At 47.9% G+C, this 15059-nt stretch overlaps 1 pseudogene; it reads left to right on the top strand.

Moving 5' to 3' along the window:
* The first annotated feature begins 211 nt into the window (after positions 1 to 211).
* LOC121563294 lies at positions 212 to 14363 on the top strand (annotated as a pseudogene).
* Positions 14364 to 15059: the final 696 nt, after the last annotated feature.

Below are 15059 nucleotides of genomic sequence, written 5' to 3'. Positions count from 1 at the left end.
AAAGGGCACAAGGCCCGGGAATGTACTGTTACTGGAGAGCACAGAGAACGGAGACAGTGGTGTAGTTTTTGCAAGCGCTCCACTCATACTGACGCAAATTGCAGACGAAAAAAGAAGAGACAATGTGAAACAAGCAACAGATGCTGAAGGCCACACATTTGCATTCAAAATAAGTGACTGTCAGGTTCGTGGACTGAAACATAAAGGGCTGATGGTTGATACGGGAGCAACGTCACATATAGTCACGGACATCGGGAAGTTTAAGGAGTTTGACGAGACTTTCAAACCGGAAAAACATTCCGTGGAGCTGGCTGACGGAACAAGAACGAATGGTGTCGCGGAGAGGAGAGGTGCAGCGGAGGTTTACCTGAGAGACAACACGGGTCGTCGGGTGAAAACAACGCTGACACAACACGGGTCGTCGGGTGAAAACAACGCTGACGAAGGCGCTGTACGTAATTTTGAGGATGTGTCAAAGTTAGAAAATGTGACAGAGGGAATGAAAATCACAGGTAAGATTGACAAATCTACCCTCAACTGTGAAATCTGCACACAGGGAAAATTTGTTCAGAGCAGAAACAGAGAGCCTGATGAAAAGGCAAAAGCAGCTCTTGAGCTTGTGCACACTGATTTGGCTGGCCCTATTGAGCCAGAGGCGAAAGATGGGTTCGGATATACTCTAGCATTTACGGATGATTATTCAGGGTCAGTTTTTGTGTATTTCCTAAAAGCAAAAAGTGATACTGTAAAAGCTACTGAGAAGTTTATTGCTGATGTGGCCCCTTATGGAAAAAATAAAGTGTGTCAGGTCAGATAATGGCACAGAGTACACAGCCAAAGAGTTCCAGTCACTGCTCAGTAAGAATGCCATAAGACATGAAACTTCAGCCCCTTACTCACCCCATCAAAATGGGACCGCTGAGAGAAATTGGAGAACACTGTTTGAAATGGCAAGATGCATGCTACTTGAGAGCAACCTACCAAAGAAATTGTGGACATATGCTGTAATGACTGCTGCAGTAATTCGCAATAGGTGTTACAATAAGCGTGTAGGACAGACTCCACACTACATGTTTACTGGGAGAAAGCCTGATCTTTCAAAGATGAAAGAATTTGGATCTGTTTGCTATGCATACAGACAGAACAAGAAAAAGTTGGACTCAAGATGTGAAAAGGGTATTTTTGTCGGGTATGATAAAAATAGTCCAGCATACCTAGTCTACTACCCAGACACTGGAAAAGTTCTTAAAAACAGATTAGTCAAGTTCGTTACAAAAGATGTAGTCGAACGCCAAACTCAGACAGATTTGGAAATGAGTGATGATCTTCATGGGGAGAGATTTCAATCCCCCATGCCAAAAGCCAAGATGGCAGATCAAAATTCCGAAGAGACACAAGATGTGCAAATCGAGACTTCAGATAGTCAGAGTCCACGCTATCCAGACAGAGAGAGGGAAGAAGCCCCAGTACTTAAAAGACTATGAGTGTAAAGTGAAGTGTGATGACCAGATACCACCTAGTGTTGACTACTGCTACAGAGTAATGTGCAATGCACCACAAACCTTCAAAGAAGCAATGATTTCACCAAAATCAGAGATTTGGGCTACTGCTATGAAGGAGGAGATGGATTCCCTTAGGGAAAATGATACATTCACATTGACCACACTGCCAGAGGGTAAAAATGCATTTGGGGGCAGGTGGGTCTATGCGGTCAAAAACAATTCAGATGAGACTGAGACATACAAGGCAAGATATGTTGCAAAGGGATATAGTCAAGTGGCAGGAATAGACTATAAGGAGACTTTTTCTCCAACTGCAAATATGACATCAGTATGTTGTTTGATGCAGCTAGCAGCTCAGTATGACTTAGAGTTACATCAGATGGATGTCAAAACAGCATATCTACATGCTCCTATTGACTGTGAAGTGTACATGGAGCAACCAGAGGGTTTTGAAGTCAGGTCAGATACAGGTGAGCAACTAGTCTGCAAACTGAACAAGTCACTGTACGGCCTGAAACAGTCAGGAAGGAACTGGAACAAAATGTTGCATGATCACCATGGTTTTACACAGAACCCAGCTGATCACTGTGTTTACAACAAACAAACTGCAACAGAAAGGATCATTTTGATAATTTGGGTCAATGATCTAATTATCGCTGCTAGTGATAGTGACTCACTCACAAGTGTAAAAGAAATGTTAAGTGAAAAATTTAAGATGAAAGATCTTGGGAGGCTTAGACATTTCCTAGGCATCGATTTTACACAAAGTGAAGGGAAAATAAAGATGAGCCAAACAAGGTACATAACCAAGATACTGGAAAGGTTTGGTATGTCAACTGTAAAACAAGGTCAACACCATGTGAACAAAAAAACAAACTTTGATGGTGAACCTATTGATTCAAAAAGGTATCGTGAAGTGATAGGCAGCTTGATATATGTTATGACATGTACAAGACCGGATATCAGCTGGATTGTCAGCAAGCTGTCACAATACCTATCAGAACCAAAAGAGCAACACTGGATAACAGCTGAACATGTGTTGAGGTACTTGAAGGGGACAATGAATCAGGAGTTGTGTTACAAAAAGGGGGTGGAAAAACACAACCTCGTAGCATATAGTGATGCTGATTGGGCAGCAGATCAAAGTGACAGATGAAGCATAACAGGGTATTGTTTTAGTTTAACTAAATGTGGACCTGTTATTTCATGGAGGTCTAAGAAGCAGCCAACAGTAGCTTTATCTACATGTGAAGCAGAGTACATGGCACTGGCTGCTACTACACAAGAAAGTTTGTACCTTGTACAGTTATTGGGCCAGATGGATAGTGAGTGCCAATATGCACCAGTAACAATCTTTGAAGATAACCAAGGTGCAATTGCTCTGTCAAAGAACCCAGTATGTCGTCAGAGATGTAAACATGTTGACATCAGATATCATTTCATTCGATCTGCGCTCAGTGATGGCAAAATAAGTATTGAATATTGTCCAACGGCAGACATGGTTGCAGATGTTTTGACTAAACCTGTAACGAAGTTCAAAAATGAAAAATTCTTGGGTTATATGTTTGGAATGTAAACTGACATTTGTGAGATGTATAACTGTAAGCTAAATGTGTTGATCGTTAGGTTGAATACGACTTGTACAGTATAAGAGCAAGTGGGGGGTGTTAACATATAGACTAATATGTTATAAATTGTGTTCTTACACTGGTACAGTTATGCCCTATGAGAGATGTACAACTGCGCATGTGCGAAAATAAAGAAAGGGCATTTTCCCGCGTTCTGGTTGAAACACCAACGATGAACATGTGTGTTTATTCCTCCGTTAAGTAAGCCGGTATTCCTGTCCTGAAGATGACAGCACCAACAGCTGTAATAACCACATTTTAGGCTATTCAATGTTAGAAGAATAAGATATGCAAAATTATTGTTCATGAATAATTGTAATTCAGATGCCCTAGCAAATAAACAAACAAAATAGGCTAGTTTCCTTGAATCACTTAATGTTGCATTACCATAGGCCCATTGTTTTATTTAGCCAATCATACTCTAATTAAACCACTGATTATAATGAGTTAATAATGAGAATATAGAACATATTCTGGGAATCCTACATGTTACGTGTGTATACTATACCAGAAAGCATGATCATTAGCTTCTTCTGGATTGTTTTAAATCGCGTAGCCTGTCGGAAGGCAGCGGAGTGCGGCGAATAGTCTTCCAAATAGATGACTGTTGAGTTGTGAATGTCAGTGAAAGAGAGGCTCAACCAGGCATATCGCAATTTTTCAAAATACAATGGAGGGAAAACAGTTTGGAAAGCAATTGGCTTATTGCTTCAAAGAGAAGAAGATGAAAATACTAATGTCTTTTTAATGATCAAAATCCTCAACTTAATTGAGGGAACAGTATCATTGGCATCGGCTATATCCCCGGTGAGTGTGCATATTCACTGTCTTTATCACTGGGTCAGTGCCACTTGAAAGTCGTGTTGAAAAAGATTCTGTTAATCTCTCTAGTCATATAAAGTGTAGTAGAATTGCGTGATTTTAAGATAATAAAAGGCCACATTTTTCCAGTGAAAAGAAACCTACTCCACCACGCGCTGCATTGAACAGCCTTTTTTTGCGAACAGTGATTGAGTTATATTATTAGCCTAAATTATGACTATCCAATTTACTAATCACATTAGGAATAGTCAGCTATTTTACATAAGTTTGCAAATGTGATGATGCATGGAATGCTTGATATTTTTTCATGGTGAAAATTAGCTTCCCCAAACTTGAGAGGAAGACTGGCCTAAACGCGCTAATGTTTTTCTTTGCTAATGTCCGTCCCGCCCCCCTGTCAGCTGTCAGTTTTGTCGATGACCACGTACATAAGACACGCCAATCACCGACACCTGAAGTTCCATGACCATCACAGCCCTAGTTGTATGCTTGAGTTTGTTCAGAGGAGGCTTTGAATAAAATCCGATCTGAGTGTGAAATGCCTTACTGAGGGTAAATGGAAGCTCCTCTTGTGCCCGGCTCAGCCTTATACAGTTTAAGGTACTTTACCGTATCCATTTCAGTAAGGCTAGATTGTCCAAATTCTACCCAAATATTGATGGTACATGTGACAGGTGTAAAAGCTCCTTGGCGGACTTGACCCACATGTTCTGGTCCTGTCCCCATCTGGCAGATTAGTTGTCCACTATTTAAAACCCTTTTTGAAGCATTTGATATAAAGTTGCAGCCTAGTGCAGAAATGGCTATTTTTGGAGTACCAAACAACAATCCTTCTCTGACCAATAGTAGAGTGTTTGTTTCTAAATCTCACGCTTGACAGGGACCTTCGATGTTGATGCTGGGCGGGAGAAAAATGGGCACCCGATTTGAGAGACACTGGTCTACTTTAGGGGTCTAGGACTATTTCTGTTCAGGCATACCACTGGTCTACTATAGGACATTGATTATATTAAGAGTGTATTTCTGTTCAGGCGTACCACTGGTCTACTATAGGACATTGATTATATTAGGAGTGTATATCTGTTCAGGCATAACACTGGACTTTGCTTCAGACTGTGTGTTTGTTTCCATTCAGGCGTACCACGGCCACCACCATGCTATGGAGGTCCTGGTTCAGTCTCTGCTGGATCTAGACGTGAGGAACAGCCAGGGGCGCACCCCTCTGGACCTGGCTGCCTTTAAAGGCCATGTGGAGTGTGTTCACGTCCTCATCAACCAGGGAGCCTCCATCCTGGTTAAAGACTTCACCCTGAAGAGGACCCCCATCCACGCTGCAGGTACGCATAGGATATCACGTAAGACCTAGAGATTCTGTAATTCAAAAGTTTTCCTTACCAAGATGGACATTTGTTTGGTCATGTTGCTAGGACGCCAATGTCCACTCTAGGGATATTATATAGCATAGTGTGAAAATGCCCACTACACACTGATCTAAGGTCATTTTTTGTCATTATTGCTGAGGATCTGGGGAGGGTAAGCTGATCCTAGATCAGTGCACAGGGGGACTTCTATCCAGAGCCAGGTACACAGCTAGCAGGTGACAGGCTTCGAGGGCCTCAGCCCCAAAATGTTTTATTATCTGCTGTGTTAACATCATGAGGATGTCATCTACCAATACCACTGTTCTAGAAATCTGTCTGTTCATGTGAAGGTAATAGTCGTCCAGCAATCAGCTCATATCCTCTCTGTTTAGCCTCCTCTAGCTACCAACGGTCATTCGGAGTGTTTGCGTTTGCTGATTGGAAATGCTGACCTCCAGAGTGCAGTGGACGTTCAAGACGGGAATGGACAGTAAGTCAAGAGACGGGGAGGCTCAAATATACATATTATCTTCAGAAAAGTAGTTGTCCATGGGTAGTGGTGTATTCATCCCTGTAGGGGGACCTGCCTCCAGACATCATTTGTAATAATTGATGATTCATTATTATATCATTGATTATTAGTTATTCAAATCCATTCTTGTCTCCCCGCCCTTCCTCCCAGGCGGTGACGGGTCATGAGGAGTGTGTGGAGGCCCTGCTGCAGCACAGCGCCAGCTTCCTGGTTCGGGACTGTAAGGGGCGAACCCCTGTCCACCTGGCGGCGGCATCCGGACACATCGGGGTGCTGGGGGGGCTCCTACACGCCGCCCAGTCAGTGGAGACCCTCCCCGTCATCACAGACAACCAGGGCTACACGCCACTACACTGCGCCTGCTACAACGGTACGTACTGGACTAACGGAACACTAGATCTTTTCTGATTTTCTCTCTTCAGCACCGTAAACATGTCCCTGAATTAGGCAGGCCATACAACGGTACGTACTGACTAACTGGACTGTAGCTCTGTTCTCTCCTCCATGAAGTGTACACTCATTCACTCCCTCTTGTGGCTTGAAAAGCATTCGATTGGTGTGGACGGAGCCATGTGGGGGAATGAACAAGACTACAACAGAATTAGGGATATGACTCTCAGTGGAGGACCTTACACTGAAACAGGACTTTGTCAGGGATTGACATAGCATATGTTGTAGCTAAAACATATTTTGTGACTTCACCATTGTCAGATGTGTAGCTTTCTCTGAGAGTATTGTTGTGGTCTGCAGCGACGTCATCTTTTTCCTGTATGAATCAATCTTCCACTAGGCCATGACACGTGTGTAGAGGTGCTGCTGGAACAGGAGGTTTTCCACAAGACCGAGGGCAACTCGTTCAGCCCCCCTCCACTGTGCTGTGATCAATGACAACGAGGGGGCTGCAGAGATGCTGATTGACACTCTGGGGCCGGCCATTGTCAACGCCACTGACACCAAGAACCGGTAACTACAGCACATGACAAAGTCCTTTTCTTTTGGAGAATAATGTTGTCTTGGGAATAAAATGACCTCTGGGGTTGGATGAGGGATTGTAGATTACTTTTAATACATCTATTAGTGATTTTATATTTCTATGGTATAAACAGGGTTAATTGAACAAACTTGTTTATAACAGTCCTACATGATATCGGTGAAATAAGTTTCCTCTCTCTCCAGGACCCCCCTGCATGCGGCGGCTTTCACGGACCACGTGGAGTGTCTTCAGCTGCTGCTAGGCCACAATGCCCAGGTCAACTCCCCCGATGCCTCCGGGAAGACCTCCCTCATGATGGCTGCTGAGAACGGACAAACCAACGCTGTCGGTACGCAGCCCCCTCTCCTCCGCTTTGCCTCGCCCAGCCGGCTTAAGTTCAACATGTCTGTTTTACATTTTAATAAGTCGCTTCATTTCCTAATTGAGTTTCTTTATGTTTCTCTGTCTGTGTCAGAGCTGTTGGTGAGCAGTGCCAAAGCAGAGCTCACCCTGCAGGATGCAGTCAAGAACACTGCTCTTCATCTGGCCTGCAGTAAGGTGAGCATCCCCACATGAAGATGACGTTCATCTGAACAGTTGGCTCTCTCTGGTTGAAATTTTGGTCTGACATGTTTGACTCTGGTTTTTAAAGGGGCATGAAACCAGTGCTTTGTTGATATTGGAGAAGATTACAGACAGGAACCTCATCAACTCGACTAACGCTGTCATGAGCCCTCTCACTCCACCGGGTTACCACCTTAATGTGTTTCCACTATCTTCCACTCTGCTCATCTCTCTCTCTCTACTCAGCCTAACGAGCTCCACCTGTCCCTGCTCTGCTCGGCTCTAATGACTCTGCCAGCTGCGCTGCATTACCCACTAACCTCTCCCAGTATTTAAAGTCCCGTCTCTCAGCTCTCCTTTGTCAGATCGTCTGCAAAAGCTCACACCCGGAACCTGTGTGCTCGCGCTTCTGGCTCACCCTTGTTTTGTGACCCCGGACCTGCCTGATTCTTGGATACTCTTCTGCCCCAGGAAAACCAGACCTGCTTTCTGCCATTACGACTCCTGACTACTCTTCGACCCCGGTAACTCTGACCAGCCTTCTGCCTTGCTACAACGTATTTGGATTTCCCTTGAACTGTACTTCTGCCTTGTTTCATCCGCCCCGTTGTGTCTGTGTTTCCTCCCCCCCCAGGACTTCTGGACCACCAACCACCGGCGTCATCGGACGCACCGCTGCCACTGGGGGGGGGCACAGACCCAGCACATTGGACGGGATAACCCCTGGAGCCTTCACTCACTCCCTACTTCCCTTCTCCCTTAAGTTTTAATAAACTTTCTGGTGTGACGCAATTGTGGTCCTCTTGTCGTCTGTCTGAACCGTGACAGTACGATCTGACCATCATGGACTCAGCGCACACTTCCCCGACATGGAAACCGAAGAACCTGAGCAACCCACCGCCATGCTACGCCTGGAACACACTGAGAGAGAGCTAGGCCGCATGAGCGGCGACATCACCTCTCTGCTTCAGGTCGGCCACCAACAGCATCAGCAGTTCCAGCAGCACCAGCAGCAGTCCCAGCAGCAGCAACAACAACTCGCCAGGATCATTCAACTCCTCACCAACCTTACCCCAGCCAGTCTGCCCACCAGCCCTGCCTCCGAGTCACCTGCCCCGGTCATTTCAGCCGCTGCCCCGGAACCCAAGATTGGAAACCCCGAGCGGTTCAACGGCGATTCTACCCAGGTCCGGCCATTCCTGACTAGCTGCCGACTTCAGTTCTCCTTGCAGCCAAGGACCTTCGCCACGGAGGGGGCTAGGGTCGGGTATGCCATCACTCACCTGACGGGCCGAGCTCGACTCTGGGGAACAGCAGAGTTCGAACGTCAAACCCCCGCATGTGCAACCTTCGACCTGTTTGCTGAGGAGATGCTGAAGGTGTTTGACCTGGATTCACCAACCGCAGAGGCGTCTCGTGAACTGTTCAGTATTCGACAAGGCAGACGTACAGTCGCAGACCATTCCATCGACTTCCGAACCCTGGCAAGACGAAGTTCTTGGAACACACCAGCGTTGGTGGACGCGTTCTTCCATAGCTTGGCTGGCTATATCAAGGACGAGTTGGTCTCCCATGAACTGCCTTCCACTCTTGATGAAGCCATCGCACTGACTGTCCGGATCGACAGAAGGATACAGACCCGTCGTCGTGAGAGGGGACGCCAAGGTCCACCAACTACCGGCATTCGGAGAGATCCGACTGGGCTCCTGTCAGCTACTGCCACTCACCCAAGTCAGCTTGATCAGTCTGAGCCTATGGAGATTGGGCGAGCCTCTCTCACTCCTGCAGAGCGCCAGCGCCGCTTCACCTCAAACCTCTGCCTCTATTGTGGAGGTGATGGACATCGTGTGGTAACCTGCCCTTTAAAAGCCGAAGCTCACCGGGCATAGGGGGAGTCCGGTTGAGCTCAATGACCATCCAGTCCTCCGACCGCAAACCCTTGCTGCAAGTTCACCTCCGCCTCTCTGACTCTACTCACACCCTGGCTGCTCTGGTGGATTCTGGCGCCGAAGCCAACATAATGGACATCAAGCTGGCACGCCAACTGGGACTGGAGAACCTCCGTTTGACACCTCCTATTCCTGCCCGGGCACTGGACGGACACTTACTCGGATCGGTCACTCATGTCACGGCCCCGGTCTTGATGGGTCTGTCCGGAAACCATCAAGAAACTATCCAGTTTCACCTGCTCCCCTCTCCAGGCCAACCCCTCATCCTGGGTTACCCATGGCTCCGCCCGGCACAACCCTCAGCTCGACTGGGTGACCGGGGTGATCAGGGAGTGGGGAGAGGACTGCCACCGAACCTGCCTGCTTGCTGCCGCACTACCCCCTCGGCCAGTACCTACTAACTCCGCCCCTGACCTCTCCCATGTCCCAGAATGCTACCATGGTCTCAGAGAAGTGTTTAACAAAGCAAGAGCCACATCTCTGCCCCCCTCACCGACCGTACGACTGTGCCATCGACCTCCTCCCTGGAACAGCCCCTCCAAGGGGCCGTCTTTATTCGTTGTCTGCTCCTGAAAGAAGGTCCATGGAGGACTACATCAATGACTCTCTGTCCACAGGATTGATCCGTTCATCTTCATCTCCGGCTGGTGCTGGCTTCTTCTTTGTGGGGAAGAGGGACGGATCTCTTCGCCCCCTGCATCGACTACAGGGGACTCAACGACATCACAGTGAAAAACCGTTACCCTCTCCCTCTGCTCACCTCTGCTTTTGAGTTGCTCCAGGGAGCCACTGTTTTTACCAAGTTGGATCTCAGAAACGCTTACCACCTAGTGCGGATCCGGGAGGGAGATGAATGGAAGACCGCATTCAATACACCAACAGGCCACTACGAGTATCTGGTTATGCCTTTTGGCCTCACCAATGCTCCTGCTGTGTTCCAGGCTCTAGTGAATGATGTACTGCGGGACATGTTAAACAAGTTTGTCCCCGAAAACCTAAGGTCCCAGGTCGTTCAGTGGGGACATGACTCCCGCCTAGCTTGTCACCCTGGCTCCACCCGCACTTACAACCTGCTCGCCCAGAGGTTCTGGTGGCCCGCTCTGAGAAAGGATGTACGGGAATTCGTCCAAGCCTGCCCCATCTGCAACCAACACAAGTCGTCCTGCCAGCCCCCAGCCGGATTGCTGCAGCCCCTGCCTGTGCCCAGACGTCCCTGGTCTCACATCGCCCTTGACTTTGTCACGGGGCTGCCCCCTTCAAGGGGCAAGACCGTCATTCTCACCATAGTTGACCGATTCAGCAAGATGGCACACTTCATTCCCCTCCCCAAGCTCCCAACCGCCAAGGAGACCGCCCAGGTGGTCCTGGAACACGTCTTCCGGATCCACGGACTGCCAAAGGATGTAGTTTCTGACCGTGGTCCACAATTCTCCTCCGCTTTTTGGAAGGAGTTCTGTCACCTGCTGGGAGCCACAGTCAGTCTGACTTCCGGATTCCATCCCCAATCCAATGGGCAGTCAGAGCGGGCAAATCAGGAGCTCGAGAAGGCACTGCGATGCATGACTTCACGCAACCCCCACTCCTGGTCGCAGCAATTGACATGGGTGGAGTACGCACACAATTCTCTGACCTGCTCTGCCATCGGTATGTCCCCTTTCCAATGTGTTTATGGATACCAGCCTCCTCTATTTGCCAGTCAGGAAGGGGAGGTTACTTGCCCATCTGCACTTGCGTTTGCCCGTCGATGTCGCCGCACCTGGTCACAGGCCCGAGCCACACTTCTCAGATCCGTTGCCAGCTACACTACCGGGGCCAACCGTCGGAGAATCCCTGCTCCCACCTACCATGTTGGTCAAAGGGTGTGGTTGTCGTCAAGGAACCTGCCACTCAGGGTGGAGTCGCAGAAGTTGGCACCTCGGTTCATTGGCCCATTCCCTATCATAAGAGTGATTAGCCCAACTGCTGTCCGGCTCCAACTGCCTAATTCCATGAGGGTGCACCCCACTTTCCATGTGTCTAAGATTAAGCCCATTCATGAGAGTCCGCTGGTCCCTGCTGCGCCTTGTCCTCCTCCTCCACGGCTCGTCGATGGTGGTCTGGTTTACACCGTCCCGCCGCCTGCTTCGGTCCAGACGGAGGGGTAGGGGTCTCCAGTACCTCATTGACTGGGAGGGCTATGGACCTGAGGAAAGGACCTGGGTGCCAGCTAGTCGGATTGTGGATAGGACTCTCATCACCGCCTTCCACCAACGGCATCCTGATCAACCTGCAATCCGTAGGGGGCCGCCCCAGAGGGATCCCTAACCGTCCTGCCCGCTCGGCTTCCTGTCCTGTGCCTGATCCTGTCTCGGGACCTGTCCCATCTCCCGACCACGGCCCTCCGGCTTCCTCCGAGGATGAGGGCGTTCGCTCGGACCGTTCGGGAGGAGTTCTAGCCCTCCTCCGGCTCCCCTCCTCCCGCCCGGCGTGGTGTTGCTCTTGGGACTTCTGGGGCCGTCCCTTGGGGGGGGTTCTGTCATGAGCCCTCTCACTCCACCGGGTTACCACCTTAATGTGTTTCCACTATCTTCCACTCTGCTCATCTCTCTCTCTCTACTCAGCCTAACGAGCTCCACCTGTCCCTGCTCTGCTCGGCTCTAATGACTCTGCCAGCTGCGCTGCATTACCCACTAACCTCTCCCAGTATTTAAAGTCCCGTCTCTCAGCTCTCCTTTGTCAGATCGTCTGCAAAAGCTCACACCCGGAACCTGTGTGCTCGCGCTTCTGGCTCACCCTTGTTTTGTGACCCCGGACCTGCCTGATTCTTGGATACTCTTCTGCCCCAGGAAAACCAGACCTGCTTTCTGCCATTACGACTCCTGACTACTCTTCGACCCCCGGTAACTCTGACCAGCCTTCTGCCTTGCTACAACGTATTTGGATTTCCCTTGAACTGTACTTCTGCCTTGTTTCATCCGCCCCGTTGTGTCTGTGTTTCCTCCCCCCCCAGGACTTCTGGACCACCAACCACCGGCGTCATCGGACGCACCGCTGCCACTGGGGGGGGGCACAGACCCAGCACATTGGACGGGATAACCCCTGGAGCCTTCACTCACTCCCTACTTCCCTTCTCCCTTAAGTTTTAATAAACTTTCTGGTGTGACGCAATTGTGGTCCTCTTGTCGTCTGTCTGAACCGTGACAAACGCAGCCTTACAGACGTACGTATGGTTCAGCTGTATTAATTGGGCCAGAAGAATTAGAAGAAGTGCACTATATAGGGAATAGTCTGGCATTTGGGAGGTATCCTCATTTGCTGCTGGCTAATCTGACGGTACTTTCTCCTCAGGCCGTTACACGTTGCAGCCAGAAATGGTCTGACGGTGGTGGTTCAGGAGCTACTAGTGTGCTCGCAGTCGATGAGAATGGTAAGATCCATAACGCTAACACCGTTTTCTTCTGTACTTCTCTTCTCAATGTGTCCACAAATGTTTCTCTCTAGTCCACTGCTTGGTTATTGTCTTAACTTTGTATCTCCTAGCCTGGTGTTATTTCATGTTTTTCACCAAAAGTGTTATAGTAAACGGTGATGCTCCTGAAGTGACCCTCTGCTGTTCTGTTTGAACCCCTCAGGTTACACGCCTGCCTTGGCCTGCGCCCCCAACAAAGACGTGGCGGACTGCCTGGCGCTGATCCTGGCCACCATGATGCCCGTGTCCCCCTGCAACCCGGCGCCCAGCCTGTCCTTCAGTGCCATTAACCACTACACCACCAGCCCCTCCAAGAGTGTGACCTTCGACAGCCTGCCCGTGCTGCGCAGCGAGCACAGCTCCTACTGCAGCTTCAACAACATCGGCCACCGCGACCACGATGGAGGCTTCTACAAGGATGAGGAACTCAACGACTCAGACTCAGAGACATACTGAGGGGGGGGGGGTGGTCGCTGCCCAGGAGGGGAGCCAAGGGCAGGCGGATGGACAGTGAAGTGGGGCAGAGGCCACAAACAAATCCACACATACACACCGTGTCTTAAATCACCATAGCCAGCTTTGGGAGGGCACGAGCCGAGACAGTCCGCACAGGAGCCTTAAGAGTCCTGCAGATGGAGAGAGAGAAATGGAGGGAGGGAGGGAGAGGGGAGGCACAACAGGCTGGCTGGCCACACTCATCCTCTCGTACCACCAGGTGTCCTTCCAGCAGATACTGGACTTCAGAGGAACTGCTGCTGCTATACCCCACCTTTACCTTTACCCACAAAGGTCCTAAACGGTAGAAACTGTCCAGCCAACAGACAGACGGACACCTTATGACGGCAATAACCTGTAGTCCAAGGGGATAGTAGCACTTCACTGAGTGAAAAACAGACATGGACCAAAAGATGTGGAAGAAGCCTTTTCAAAACCTGTTTTGACAGTAGAAATGGGATTGAGCGTTTTGGGCTGAGAAAAAACATAAGGAGTGATGTTTCATTTAAGTTTTATGAGAGTGATGGTCATGTTTATCCGCACACTAAGACAGTCAGAACGCACCTAGCCTCTTGTCTGTAATCCATGTGGGAGGAGGGGAAATCATTTATTTTTTATGAACAAACATTTTAATAAAATCATTCATGTCTTAAGCTCCTGACCCTCTGTGGGAACCAAAAAATCGTAGTATTTGCTCTCATGAGTAATTTCAAAGAATTTCCATCCCCAATGGCACCCTATCCCCTTTATAGTACACTACTTAAGACCAGGGCCCATAGGGTTCTGGTCAAAAGTAGTGTATTCTATAAAGAATAGGGTGCCATTTAGGACGTAAAGTTTTGCATTTGTATGACAGGACTATTTACATTTGTGTTATTAAACCTACCTGTCCTTTGCGCTCTAGAAAATATTTTAGAAAGAATACATGAATGAATAATTTACTTTCTTGTGATATTTATGTCATCATTTTGTGCCTTCTTTAGTTACTGAGGGGAGGTTAGGAGAGTAGGGGCAGCTGTATGAGCGAAAACAATGATGCACACTAAGTACTACAACGTTTGTGAAAAGCACTGATACTATTCCGAGGCATACGAGGCAGAAAACATGCCTCCCTTGGAGAGGAGAAACACTGTAAACCAATGGTAGGACAGCAGCATTTAGATTTTCTTCTGTTGAAAAAAAAAAAATCTATATTATTTGTCTTGGTCTTATAAGCAATGTATTTTGACAGGTTTTGCTTGCTTAACTTCTTCAAAAAAATGAAACCACTCAATCATTTTATGTGATTGCTTGTTCAAACCCCCGTTTTTGTATCTTTTTGAAAATCATTTTAACTGGAAATATGTACAATACATATGCTATGTTCGTCAAATCAGGAACAGGAGGTTCACAGTTTTTTTCGTGTCCTTTTTTTTTATTTAAAAGGATGAAACTAGCATGTACATATGAAATAGTGACTGAATTCGAAACTCCCATGAATTCTTTCAGTATCTGAAGATTGCTGTATATTTTATGAGTAATAAAATAAAGAAATGAGTTATCTGTTGTATGTGACAACTGCAGTATCAATTTCTAGGTGACAGTGGTGCTAATCCCAAAAGAAAGGCTACATACAACAAGGAACAAGAAGTCTATTGGCAAAGTGATGAATATTGCATGTACCTTGGCCTAACGGTGTGGGTTATGTATTTTATTTTTCATGGCGTCCTCAACATTACAGTTTTAAGGGCAACAATAGCCTACATTTGTTTACAACTCGCAGGATTTCCATACATGAGCTTTCAA

Source organism: Coregonus clupeaformis, unplaced genomic scaffold (assembly GCF_020615455.1).
Source record: "Coregonus clupeaformis isolate EN_2021a unplaced genomic scaffold, ASM2061545v1 scaf1323, whole genome shotgun sequence".
Lineage (NCBI taxonomy): Eukaryota > Metazoa > Chordata > Actinopteri > Salmoniformes > Salmonidae > Coregonus > Coregonus clupeaformis.
The sequence above is the reverse complement of the archived record's forward strand: the minus strand, read 5'-3'. Positions and strand labels throughout refer to the sequence as shown.